Source organism: Momordica charantia (genome assembly GCF_013281855.1).
Source record: "Momordica charantia cultivar OHB3-1 chromosome 5 unlocalized genomic scaffold, Mcharantia_2.0 BLBB01000005.1, whole genome shotgun sequence".
NCBI lineage: Eukaryota > Viridiplantae > Streptophyta > Magnoliopsida > Cucurbitales > Cucurbitaceae > Momordica > Momordica charantia.
Window position 1 is genome coordinate 15,615,362 of NW_028275163.1, and position 14,581 is coordinate 15,629,942.

At 36.0% G+C, this 14,581-nt stretch overlaps 1 long non-coding RNA gene across 2 annotated transcripts; it reads left to right on the top strand.

Annotated features, from left to right (window-relative positions):
* Positions 1-9,846: 9,846 nt before the first annotated feature.
* LOC111024589 (uncharacterized) lies at positions 9,847-11,670 on the top strand. 2 transcript variants are annotated; one of them, XR_002603369.2, is made up of 3 exons: positions 9,847-10,022; positions 10,252-10,465; positions 11,309-11,670. It is a non-coding gene; the product is annotated as an uncharacterized LOC111024589 (long non-coding RNA). The 2 variants fall into 2 exon arrangements; XR_002603368.2 differs by lacking the exon at positions 11,309-11,670 and having other exon boundaries at positions 10,252-10,724.
* The last annotated feature ends 2,911 nt before the right edge of the window (positions 11,671-14,581 follow it).

A 14,581-nucleotide genomic window follows, 5' to 3' on the forward strand; every position in this document is an offset into this window, starting at 1 on the left:
ATAAAGACCAGATTGCAATACCTTATGATAAGAAAACAATAGCCAATTGGATCTAAGAACCCTTATGGTTATGCAAACCCCTAGATCACAAATGCTAAAACCCCCAAATCGAGATGATGTCAACCCAAGGAAGAAGTTAGAACGGATTTCCTTGATGATCAATATCAAGAGTAGAGAAAACTTGTTTCTAAACTCGTGATTCGAATCACTCCACAAGAGGTATGATCAAGACCGCTTGAATGATCCTATCATGCAAATTCTAAAGACACAAGAAATTGCACAAGAAATGGGAGATAAATCTCTCAACCAAGCTAATGAGAAAACTCACTTTTCATTCCACTTCAAATTGTGTTACAACAAGACATCTCAAGGCTATATATAGCCATCCTAGCAAGCCATATGAAAAGTCTTAAGCAAATGAAAAGACTTGTAACTTACAAGAAATGAAAAGACTTGTAAATGAGAAGACATAACTTACAAGAAATGAAAAGACAAGCAAATGAAAAGGTTAAGAACATGGAAATCCAACCAAAATAAGTGCAATCTCGTCCATAATGAGGGATGTGAGTGTTTGACTTGATTTTTGAAATGAATGAGTTGACTTTGACTTGTCTTAATGGAGTTGACTTTGACCTTGACCAAGTGGACTTTGACTTGCCTTAAAAACACTTAAAAATACATAACTTGCACCAAATTGAAGTGCATAGTTCCAACTTCTTGTACATCTTCCTTTTTTCCTCTTGTCGAGTTCAAGAACGCTTGGACACGAAGTAGCAAAGCTTGTTGAAGTTTCTTAGCTCTCGATCTTGTAATCGGTCCATGAGGCATAACAAAGGTAGCTCCTTGGTTCATATCACCTTAGCAGCAGTACGAGTAGGTCCAAAGTGACTGCTATAAGGTGATGAGTGACATTCATGCAAAATTTTATTAATTTCTTCAGTTGGAACTCACCTTCGAATGATTTGGTGAGAACAAATTTTGAAAGTAAGGGCTCGTCCCACAGGTAATGTTTTACATCATGCAAGAATTTTTTTCTTTGATGAGACTTAAGATCCGGTGGTAGTACTCCTCCTGCAAGAAAATTAACAAAGTCAGCAAACTAAGGAATATTAGACTTTACCTGATACAATTTCTCATCAGGAAAATCTTCTGTAATGGGAAATGTCTTGGGATCGTTATGTTCAATCCTCGACAGGTGATCAACTACCACATTTTCACAACCTCTCCTATCCCTCATCTCAAAATCAAATTACTGCAAAAGAAGAATACATCGAATCAAACAAGGTATTGTAAGCAAAAACTACGGCAAGCATCGCTTTTTCTGTGGTAGTGTAATTTTGTTGTGCATTGTCAAGAGTCCTGCTTGCATAATAAATTGCTCTGAAAAATTGATCTCGTCTCTGGTCCAAAACTGCTCCTACTGCATAGTCACTAGCATCACACATAATCTCAAAGGGTTGACTCCAATAAGGAACTACAATAATAGATGGAAAAGTTAGTTTCTCTTTTAACATATTAAATGCTAGCAGGCAATTATCAGTAAAGAGAAAAGGAGCATCTTTTTCAAGAAGATTACATGAAGGTTTTACAACTTTTGAAAAATTATTAATAAAGCGCCTATAAAATCCTGCAAGCCCTAAAAAACTTCTAACTCCTTTCACATTTGTTGGGGGGATGAAGTTGTCCAATCACTGAGATTTTAGCCCTATCAACTTCCAATCCCTTCTCAGAAATCTTATGCCCCAAAACTATCCTTTCTGTGACCATAAAATGACATTTTTCCTAATTCATAATAAGATTAGTTTCTTGAGAACGCTGCAAAACATGAGAAAGATTATGGAGGCAAGTGTCAAAAAAAGAACCAAAAATAGAAAAATCATCCATAAAAACCTCCATGATGTCCTCAACCATATCAAGAAAAAATAGCCATCATGCATCGCTGAAATTTAGTATGGGTGTTACACAACCCAAATGGCATTCACTTGAAGGCAAAAGTACCATAAGAGCAGGTGAATGTCGTTTTCTCTTGGTCCTCAGGAGCAATCGCGATCTAATTATAACCTGAATAACCATCAAGAAAATAATAGTAAGGATAACATGCTAATCTATCAAGCATCTGATCAATAAAAGGGGAGAGGAAAGTGATCTTTTCTGGTGACCTTATTTAATTTTCTGTAGTCAATGCACACGCGCCACCAAGTTACCGTCCTAGTAGAGATGAATTCATTTTTGTTATTTTTTATTACCGTCGTCCCTCATTTCTTCGGCACAACCTGCATAGGACTTGTGACGCCCGAGAGGAGGGGTATATGAATGAACCGATACCACATCCGAATAAGAGGGATCCTAAGATCATGGAAGAATGGTTAAGAAAGGCTTCAAAGAATTGATAGTCACTACCTATACCAACAAGGTGCACCTTCCTTTTCAGGTGCTCAATTATAAGAATTTCAAATGAATTTGTCAACTTTGACTAGAACATTTTCAATAACACCCCTGGGACAAGTGATAGATCGATCAGCTAGTTGCAAAGATGTTGTAGTTGGTTGCACCTCTCCAAGACCAAGTTTCCTGAAAACAGAAAAATGCATCAAATGAATATTGGCACTAAGATCACATAAAGCCTTAGTAAATGACGAACTACCGATAGTACAAGAAATAGTAAAAGTCCCTAGATCTTTTAATTTCTGTGGTAGTTTTCGCTGAAGGATCGCACTGCACTCCTTAGTGAGATTCACCATTTCATAAGCCTCTAATTTTCTTTTCCCAGTCATAATGTCCTTCATAAACCTCACATAATTTGGCATTTGTTCCAGCACATCTGCAAAAGGAATATTAATGTGAAGTTTCTTAAAAATATCTAAAAATTTAGGAACTTGAGCATTAATCTTTTTCTTCTGGAAACACTAAGGATAAGTTAAAGAGTTAGGAGGACTAGAAGTAATAGAACTAGTGAGCTTGTCAGCTTGTAGAGTAGGAGTGGCCTCCTTTACAACTTCCTTCTTATTTTCCCCTTCCTCAGTTACGATGACTGGTTCTTCAATTTTTTTCTGTTTAAGCTCCTAGAGTTCCTTTCCACTTCTCAAAGTGATGGCCTTGCAATGTTCTCGTGGGTTAACTTCGTTGTCGCTTGGAAATTTCCTTTTCTGCATTGTGTTTAAGGTGGATGCTATTTGCCCTATCTGAACCTCCATATTATTGATAGCAGTTGTGTTTCCTTTTAATTTAACTTCTATGCCTTCTTCCTGATTTTTAATCCGACTAGCTCGGCTCCTGGACTCATTGATGAAAATCCCAAGTAGAACCTCAAGGGATGATTTATTTTCAGCTGGTTGAGATGTAAAACCTAGTGGAGGTTGCAAAACATTCCTGTTGTTAGCATAAGAAAATTTTTCATCATTCCTCAATCCTTGATGATAGTGTGTTAGCAGTGAATTATGTTGCTGATTCCCATTGTAGCCAAAATTTCTATTATTGAAATACTGAGCTTACTCGATGGTTGGCTCCTCATAGTAAGAATATGTATATGCTGTTGCCACCAACTCATTTGAATGAGAAGTTGTTGGTCTTGAAAGTTTAGAACAGTAGTAGTCAGAGCTTGAACTTGAACTTTTAGGGAACTTACCTCATCTATTTCATAGATCCGAGCAACTCTTTTGGCATTCGATCTCTCACTAGGCCATTGAAAACTATTAGCTGCCATGTCCTCCAGTAAGATGTAAGCATTCTCCGGTGTTTTGGATAGTAAAGTGCCTCCAGCTGCAGCATCCAATATAGTCCTTGTTTATTCTTTTAGTCCATTATAAAACATCTGAATCTGCAGCCAATCCGGATAACCATGTTGTGGACACTTCCTTAGAAGCTCCTTATATCTCTCCTAGGCCTCAAACAATTGCTCGTAATCATATTGCCTGAATGATCCAATCTCTGTTCTAAGTTGAGCTGTCTTGGCAGGTGGAAAAAATTTTGTGAGAAATGCCTTGACCAGCTCCTACCAAGAATTAATACTGCCTGGTTGCAAGGATTTCAATCGATCTCTCGCCTTATCCTGCAAAAGAAAAGGAAAAAGGCATAAGCGAATAGCATCATCAGTTACTCCATTCATCTTCACAGTACCACAAACATCTAAAAACATTGTAAAATGATTATTTTGATCCTCTATGGCATTGCCCTTAAATGTATTTTCTCAAACCATCTGGATGAGGCTAGGTTTCAACTCAAAATTGTTGGCATTAATAGGCAAATTGGTTATGCCAACATGATCAAGAAAGTTTGGCTGGCAGTAATCTCCAATGGTCATTTGGTTATTTCGTTCTAATTGGGGTCGTTCCACAGGTAGAACAATTGGTACAAGTGGTGGTGGATCCATCTCTTCAGTCGTCTCCTTTTTCTCCTTTCGATTTCTTTTACAGGTTTTTTCAATTTCAGGATCAAAAGGGACTAAAACTGCATCTTTGTCCTTGCGCATACAAATCAATTCCCTGAAAAACAAGAACAAGTAATTAAAGACACAAAAATTAAAAATAACTCTAAAGTAACATCAAACAAATTCTGCACTGTATCAAGTGAAACTAAATAGTTGCCAATCCCCAGCGACGGTGCCAAAAACTTGTAGCAGAAAATGCTTACCGCAAGTGTACGGGTCAAGTTTTAATAAAAAATGGTAAGTCAATACTGATATCGTCCACTAGATGGGGTTTCTTGTCACTCAAGTACTACAGATATTATTGTCCAATTTTATCTAGAGAAACAATAAAGAATTTCTTTTGAGACACAAAAATCAAATAACAAAGCGAATAAAAAACTCTGAAGAAAACTCTTATGGAGAACGGGACCTAGGGAAGTGATTTCACCAACTGAACCTACAAGCGGATAAATTAAACATGCCAAGATTAAATGTGCAATTAATCTATAAGTCAAGAAATCAAGAACCATAACTGTCTCTCCCGAGCACAATTAATTCTCCCACTTATTAAGAAACCAATATCCCTATCCAGTTTGATTAAAAAGCAAGGCCTTAAGTCTTATTCTTTTAACATCTAAGATAATTCTAAATCTCTCGATCTTAGAACTACCAAAGTCATGCATTCAAGTTACAATCTAAACCACCTTTCCCGAGCGTAAGATTCAGATTTAGCATCAATTAATCTGTGATCAAGAGATTAAAAGAATTAAGCGAATAGATACACAAATAGATTAAATACAAATCAATCCACTTGTTAATAAATCCAACTCATAAGTCCAGCGGCTACATCAATCCCTAGAACAATACGATTAGCTACTAATGTTCATGAAAATACAATAAAATCCCACGGAGAATTTCATAATAAATCTAGAAAAGGTAAGGGAAAGGAGAGAAACTAAATTCGTAGTGTCGATTGACCGTCCCCGACTCAATCTCCATGATCAAGAGCCTTCAAAAATCATCTTCTCTCCCTCCTTGCTTCAACTTTCGTGCCAAAGCTCTCATAACTCCAATTCTCCCAAGTAAGAATCTCCAAAAAAGTCCTTCAAATGACACACTTAGTTTTTTTTTATGAGAGGGCATCGCTAGAGCGCCATGGCGCTGTCCCAAATTTGTGAGGACGTGTAAGTTCGTAGTGCCATGGCGCTATAATACAACGCTACGACGCTGTCATCATGGAAAGAGGTCCAAGCTTCATCTGCAGGTACCATGGCGCTGTGTACTGGCCCTATGGCACTGCTTCTTTAAAATTTTGCTCCCAATTCTAACCTGCAGGTGCCATGGCACTGTATTATGGCGCTACGGCGCTGATTTGGCTTAATTAAGCTCCCCTCATTGCTCTAAGTTTCCTCTTAATTTATCAATTATGCTCAATTTTTTCTAATGGCTCGATCCTGTAAAAATATCAGTTATACACGTAAACAAGCCATAAATGACCGAAATTTCTAGATAAATCGCACCTAAATGTCATGACATGTGGTTTATAAAATGCAGTATCACTTGCCAAGCAGACATCCTTCACAAAGTTGATCTGGATGCTTGACATATAGCAATCCTTTCACCATGCTCTTCCTGACTAATAATCTCAAGCCCTCAAAATTCAAATGCGCCGAAGTCTTATGTGTCAAATACATAATGAATCTTTCAAACATGGCTTCAAATATTTTACAACATCAATTTGAATGTTGAATGAAAACATTCTATTATTCGTCATTTGGACTTTAGCAATCATATTGTCATGATGATCCCATATTGAAAGACTATTATCTTTCATTAAAATATTGTAGCCTTTATTTAAGAGTTGTCTCAAACTCAAAATATTGTTCTTCATATTTGGCATATAATAGACATTAGAGATAAACTCATACTTCCCATTTTTCAAATTGATCAAGATCTTACATTTTCCTTTTATTGGAATTTTTGTAGATAATGAAAATATGATATTACCACCAACAGATTCATCCAATTCCACAAACACGGATTTACTCACACACATGTGATTGTTTGCTCCACTATCAAGATACCACGAAGTATTCTCATATGTATCTTCATCTCTGCATGCCAAAAGCAAAGATGACTTACTGCTTTTAACATCTTCTTCAACGTAATTTGCATTTTCTTCAACTTTATTTATGCACTCTCATGAATAATGAATAAATTTCTAGCAATTACATTCAACCCGACTTTTGTCATACCTCCAATCATCATTAGACCTTCCTCCATATGACCGAATAAGATTGTCTGCCACGACCTTTTGATGAATTGGAGTTGAAATTACTCCCATCAAACTTTCTTTGACCAAAGTTTCCACGACCACAACATCTGAAGTCACCACGTCCATGCCTTCTATCACGACCGTGACCTCGATAACCTTTTTCTTGACTATCTTCTTTATCTTTCAACTATAACTTTGATTGAAAGAATTGCTCTGTTGTTTGTTTTTTCTTCTTGAGAAACTTCTCTTCATGGGCTTGCAAAGTCCCATAAGCTGATCAACAGATACTGTACTCATATCCTTTGATTATTGAATTGCTACAACGATGAAATTAAACTTTTCATCCAATGAGTGAAGTATTTTTCAACTACTTGCTCATCGTTTATCGTCTCACCAAATCTCTTCATCTCATTTACCATGGCTAGCAACCTTGAACTATAATATGAAATTGATTCAAACTACTTCATATGTAATGCTTTATAATCACCTCTCAAGTTTTGGAGTCAGACATTCTTGACTCCATCAACTCCTTTGTAAGTATTCTCCAAACTTTGACGTGCTTTCATTGCGATGGTTGCTCCAGAAATCTTCTCAAAATTTGTATCATAAATGACTTGATGAATAATGGTGAGAGTCTTATGATCTTTCTTTCTGGTATTTTGCAAAGTCTCTCGTTGGCTTGATTTAAAACCACATCATTTGCTGGTTCTTCGTAGCCTCTATCAACAATCTCCCATGTATCTTGGTGAACCAAGTAAAGCCTTCATACGAATAAACCAACTATTGTAATTTTCCTTGGTAAGACGAGGCACATGGAAAGGAACCAAATTGTTGTTTGCCATTTTCAAGAACAATTCTCTTTTCAAACTCAAGCTCTGATACCACTTTGTTGGAAGCGTGTGTTGGACAATAAAACATTTAGAATCAAGAAGACTTGTTTGAGAATAAACAACTCCACTTGTATTGAAATTTCTCACAAAATACGCTTGGTTCACAAACTCTCTCAAACTCTCTTCTTTTTATTCTCCACACACTTGCTTGAAATACAACAAGAGATCATCCTATTTATATGACTCCATGGAAGAATCTAGATTCATAAACATACTATGAACCTATATATACATGAACGCACAATTAACCAATCTTAAAAAATTAAATACATGAATGTTCCATTTCATGTACATGTATCATGTACCTAGGAATGTATATGCATAATGTATCTAGAATAATAGTGGTTCATGAATTAACATGTTTAATTTTCAATATTAGCGAGAGGAGCGTTGACAAATTTTAAGAAGGAAAGAAAATAGAGAATAACAAAATACTATTGAATTGAATTTTGGATACAAACCTACCTACCTATTTATAATAGGTAATTAATTCATTGAATATAAAATCTAAATCAAATAATATAATTCATAATCATAAATCTAATTAAAACAATATCTCATAATATTATTTATCAAACATTGATGGCGAGTTTTTATGAGGTTCACATGTCTTTTGGAATATGTGTCATGGAGGAGCAAATGAGTCTAAAACCATAAAACTCAACGGTAGTGCAATGTCTCGCCTAATACTGTTGGGTTTTATGTCCTGAAACTCATAGTTTGAAAATGCCAGATATACTTTTATCTTTCAATAAAGTTGTTATTGAAGGTTTTAATCAATAAGTAGTTATTGATCCAATAAAATGTTCTTACTAGATCTAAATCCAATAAAATAAAGGATCCTAGACTGTTACCTGAGACTCAAACTCTATGTAAGAGACATAAATATGGATCAAGTTTGAGTTAACAGTCTAAATGGTCTATAGTATGAGAATAAGGTTGGGCGCCTTATTCTGGGGACACTATGGATGCGGCCCACTTTGTAGCTAGTACAAACGATGTGATCCTAATTCGTTCATGTGAAGACATGAGAGTGGGGGTGTCCCGTGCAAAGAGTTTGCATAAGACCGGACCATGAGATAGTCACTTTTACTTTATAACACCGTTTACTGTTTGAAACTGACTATCTCGACTTTGATGGCCTAGGTAACTCGATCTTAATCCTGAGCTAATTATGAACTTCTGTTTACTCGGGATTACCCTTAGATCTGCATGGGTGAGAGCAGCTCAACAGCGCTGGCTCAATAAGCCTCCCATTTCAGGGGTAAGGCCCGGTAGATAGCTAGGGACATAGGGTGCAAGAAGGAATTCACTTCTATCTAATTTTAGGATAGTAGAAAGGTTGTTCTCTTAAGGGCTGAATCCAGGTCTTGAACAATAGGCGCCACCTTCATCAAAAGGTTTGAGAGGATTTTTGATTTTATAGTTGGACTACAAATCATTGTTCATTAGAGGATCAGTGGGACTTAAGGAACAAGAGGTAATTACATGGGTAAAGCGGTATTTTGACCTAGCTGTAATTACGAACAACTTGTGAAGGGTCGACTTACCGATCATGGTTATATCAAATGGACATAATATATCTACAGTGAAGAGAGTGCAGCTACGGGCTTTAGTGGAGTGACCCGGTAGTTAACGAATGTTGGTTAACTAGGTTAAAGAGTTTAACCGGTTAATCTCGGATCGTTGGAGCTCATAATCTGTAGGTCCGTAAGATCCCCTAGCTAGCTCATACAGGAATAAACTTGGAATATTTTGAAGGAATAATTCAAATCGTACGAATTAGGTTAATCATATGAGATATGATTAAGTAATTGATATGTGATATCAATTTGAGAAATTTGGACAAAATATTTAAATAGGATTTAAATATTAAAATTATGAACGTGGATTCATAATCGGAGGCATGGATTTCATCAAACATCGGATTTTGGAAAACGTCAAATAGTTGACTTTGACCAGAGAAAGTCAAAGGTTGACTAAAGTAGATTAAAATAATGCTTTTAACCAAGTTGGTGAAAAATTCCACTAACTTGTTGAGTGAAACATTTAAATAATCTCAAAAATCTACTTTTTGACACTTAGCCATGCATGCATAAGTGGAATGTGTGTTGTAAGCTTTTGGTGAACTTAGACATGCATTTTGACACTTAGCCATGCCATGCAGAAGTGGAATATGTGTTGTAAGCTTTTGGTGAACTTTGACATGCAAGAGTTGCATGTAATTTACTTATTTAAGAAGGCCTCTGTTCAAAAATTAAAGGGCTTGGAACCTTTGGCTTTTTTTCAAAAAAAAAAAGCTTACATAACTCTTTTTAGCTCCACTTTTCTCTAAATTTTTCCTTCTCTAAAAAGAGTCCCACCACTCTATTCCAAGCCTTGAAAATAGCTAGGAAGATCTCTTGGTGGTCCTTCATTGGAGCTATTTGAAGATTTTTGAAAAGCTACAAAGGTTTGTATTTTTCTCTACTTATCTCTAAGCATCATAATATATGATCATGCATGTTTAATCCTAGGTTGTATTATGCATCTAGATTGTTATTTCGATTCTTGCTCACTTCCACTGCGCATGTATGTATATTATCCATCAAATACAACTCCAACGATCAAGGTAGACACCTTAAGGGTTTTGGTGACCATTTTTTACTTACTTGGTGGTGATGGGTCCTTTCCTTTTATAGGCGCGGATGACCGACTAGGAAGGATGGCGGTTTTGAGCGCAGGGCACGTCTGGCTATATGGGGTTCTGACAGGTGAGGGCAGACATCCCCAATAATTGGCGAGTGGCGCCTCCATCTGCAAGTCTGTTCCCCTCTAGTAACAAGTCGCAGGCTACAACCTTGAATGGTCTTCACGTACAGCTCTGGTGGTTACGCTCCCGTACCCATGCGCATCGTACGTTTCTAACAGCCTCTGGTCCCATGCCTCACTATCACTCTCAGTGCTGGACACGTATCCTTCTTTGATTTCTCCCTCAACACCAAATACCATCCAAATCATAATTGAAACTTAATACTAGTATAGTTTCAATTATATCAAATAATATCAGTCAGTTTGTTCTATAGGTTGGAATTGGAGGGCCCGTTATCCCATATCTTGTATATTGTTTTCAGTTTTATTTAGAAACTTAGACATTTGACAACTAATTATTATATTTATTTTCTCATTTTTTAGAAACATTTTAAAATTTTTATTAGAAATTTTGTAAACAATAAAAACAAGTTTTTTGTTTTCGCTTTCTAGTTCTCATTATCAATTTGTTCTAAAACATAAATAAAAATACTGTTTTATCAATCTTGAATTCATGGGTGTTGAGGCCATACAATTCCATTTTTCTTTATTAAAAAGAGAAAACAGAAGTAAGAAACAAAAACATCACCAAGCAAGGTGATAGTAACCAATCACATAATAAAGATAAAAAAGGTGATTGAGACGATAGACACTTCTTTATTTTCCCAAAATGTTCTCTTTATTAAGTATTACTGTTGATGTATAAATTTGGCCTCCTGAGATTCCGTCAAATTCGCACCAATCTTCAAGAATAAAAGGGATTAAGGAGACCTGCAAAACATAATAGCATTAAAGACCGGTGTGGCTCTTGCCACACAGGCTCTGATACTTAAGTCATAATAAGAGTAGTTGAGTATAAAGTGTGGAGTGTTGTGAGCATACCTTTACGGTTTAGCTTACTATTCTATTTATAGAGGTCGAATCCTAATCCCTTTACGATTTGCATAGGTTGGATCCTAATGCACCCAGGAAATCTAGACGGAGTGGGTCTCATGCTGAGCCCGTTCATTTCATTGTGGACTTAAGGTCAAATCGAGAATCGAGATGGTTCGGGATGAACCGTTAAGGTTCTCAGCCGAAAGAGGTCGGCACCTGGTGACCCAAGCCGGCCTCCGGCCAACCAATGGTCGGCACCAACCAGACCTCGGCGTTGAGCAGTCGTGTCGCCTAGCTGGATCTCACCTACTATAACAACTACCATAAGAAAATTCTGGTATTACTAGACAGACGAGTACTTCCAAGCCACTAATTAATGCTATGTTTGAAAAGTAAAATTTTTCAATAAAATTTTGATATATTGGTGTTTTATTGAGTGCTTTTGATTTCAATACTTCATTCTCAAATCTCACACAATGTGGATTCCACATCTTACACTCTAAACACACCTTTATAGGAAAATTTATCCATTACGGGAATACCTACTATTTGGTAATCATTTTATTTATAAATAATTCTTTAATACGACGAATTAATTAAATTTTTTAATATTAATGACTCTACGTTATTTTCATACCATGTTGAACATGACATGATAAATAGTAGGTATTGTAAAAAAATTTCCTCTTTCATGGTCAACTTCTCTCGAGACCTACCTTTTCTCATTAATATTTCCCTCTCCAAACATTTCATTTTACTAGCTTCTCATTTTCATTGCAGACTTTACACCAATTTCTTGTACATATATTTTTATTTCCTTAAAATCTCTCTACACACGTTCTTTAACTTATTTAATTTTAACTTTTCATCTATTTATTATTTTCATTTTAATGTGATTTGTCAATACTTTTTTAAGTAAAGATTAATCAGGTAGAGATCAGGTAGAGATGATGGACTAAAAATTTTTAGGAACACAAGAATGAGACCGTTCATCTTTACTCCGGCCACTACACTATTGATATCTCTCGTCTACATAGATTTTCTCTCTAATATATATTTCTATTTTTCTAACTTTTTAAAAATAGAAAACTAACAATGGTTATCAAACCTGTTTTGTTTTCTGTTTTTTAAAAATAAAAAACAAAACTCAGTTATAAAACATATATGATTTTTATTTTTGAAGAACAGAAAACCAAAAACCAAAGAGAGGAAAAACAAAAATAAAAAATAAAAAGAGTACCAAACGGGCTCTTAAAAATTAATTATAGTTAATAGTTATATCTATAAAAAACTATTGAAATATTAAAAATCAAAATTTGAGGTATTGTAACTTTTCTTAAAGGTAACGTGACATCTTGACCAATTAGATCCAATGATGATGATGGAATTGACTCTATAACCATCCAGGCCACAGCACTAAGTGGAAAAACATTAGGGCCATGCTATAAGTTTTATGATGTGTCTTATCATAGGGAAAAAAACACAGACCAAAATACCATTTACTTTTGTAGTAACAACTTTTTAATGATAGATTTCTGAATAATTGAGAGATTAGGTGCATTACCAGTAGCTAGGATCTGTAAATAAATATCAAATAAATTAACCAACATCAAACTATGTGGATATATATCTTAGGAAAAGAACTCAATTCAACAATCGAAGAACGGAAGAATTTCTTCTCTCTCTTTGATGGTTTTATGCCACCGAATATGTCATCAAATAGTTTACTATCACGTTCGTTCGAAATGGAGCTCTACCTTAGCCTGATGCTATTGTTGGATAAATTGCACCATTTGATTCCATTTTAATTCACAGATTCAAGCCTTAATTAATTTGTAAGTATTATTTTGCGAATCTTGTAGTTGAATTGAAAGTAGAAATTAAAGCTAAAGGCAAAAAGAAAGAAGAATACGCTACTATTTGATCCGAAAACGGTCAAGCTCGGAATCCACGTAGGTCGGCTAGTGTGCGATGATCTGCCTTGCTTTTTGAAAAACCTGCAAAACAAGGTTACCACTCCGACGAGCAAGTTAGCCTCAATCCTATCTAACTCTCAGAATGCAAATGGATTAAACTACGTTACATAATGGGTAGGCATCCCTATTTATAGGGATGAAATCCAATAGGACTCTTGGTCATCTGACCGTCTGTAAAATGCAGCGTGTTGTCAGACTTAACATGTTATTCACCGTTCCTATGGACATGTTTGTGCGGGTTGGCTTCGACTGTGGAGGTTAGCCGACGACTGACGCTGTCCAGCTCAGCTCGGCCAACTATTCTGACCTCAAGAGACTTGCACAAATTATCATAACCAAAAATATATTTTAGCAAGAATACCTTTTTGATGTTGACAGGTTACAGGTGATAATCAGCCCCCAACATTGGCCCCCACTTCGGCGAGTCGAGGCTCAACTCGGCAAGAGTATTCTGAGGTAGCTGCGGTGGAATGGGTTCCACGTGTCGACGCATGACGTCAAGGGTGACGTCAGCCCTACTCGTTATCTCGAGAACTCAAACGTTGCATTGATGGGTGGTCATCGTTGAAGAATCTGGGTTGTTGATCCTCCCTTCATCGTGCAGCCCTTGTGCTTCTGGGTTGTCCTATAAATAGGAAAGTTTTCTTCTAGTTACTATTTCGTTCGAAGTTTTGGAATACCTCGGTCATTAGCTAAGTGAGGTATTTTCTCTTCTTGGTCAAATAGCTTTAGGATTTGAATTAGGCAAGTATGAGTAGCTCGTCTAGTAGTTCAACGTCTGAGTCTAGCAGTTCCTCGGACTCAAAAGACATCTTAGGTGGTCCGAACATAGCATCCACCTTATGAAACCCTATTGTCAAACTTCCACCCATCTTCCTGATGGGACGTTAATCCCGTAGCAAAAACGGAGATCTTGTTATTGAATTTTAAGGAGGAAAAACAACAAATTGAAAAGGAAAATACAGCGGAAAAATGAAATTACATTTGTTTCCGTTCAACACCCCCACCGATCTTCTCAGCTATCCTTTGGGAACGAGAATTTGCTTGTGGGAGCAACAAACTTGGAATTGGTTAGAGAGAGATCTTGAGCAAAGAACATGTACGAAGAGTCTTTTTTTTTCTTCTGTTATGTTTTATGAGAACCATTATGCAAGAAAAGGAAGAAGAAAAAAAGATGACGTGGGGAGTTAGTCCACGTCATAACAAACCACCCACTCCCAGGGGAGTGTTTAATATTAATAATTAATCAATCTAATCAATTAATTAATATTAATTAATGAATTATCAATCCAATTATCCATTAATTAATTATATATATATATATATTAATTAAATAAATAATTAACACTTAATTATTAATTCTCAAAAT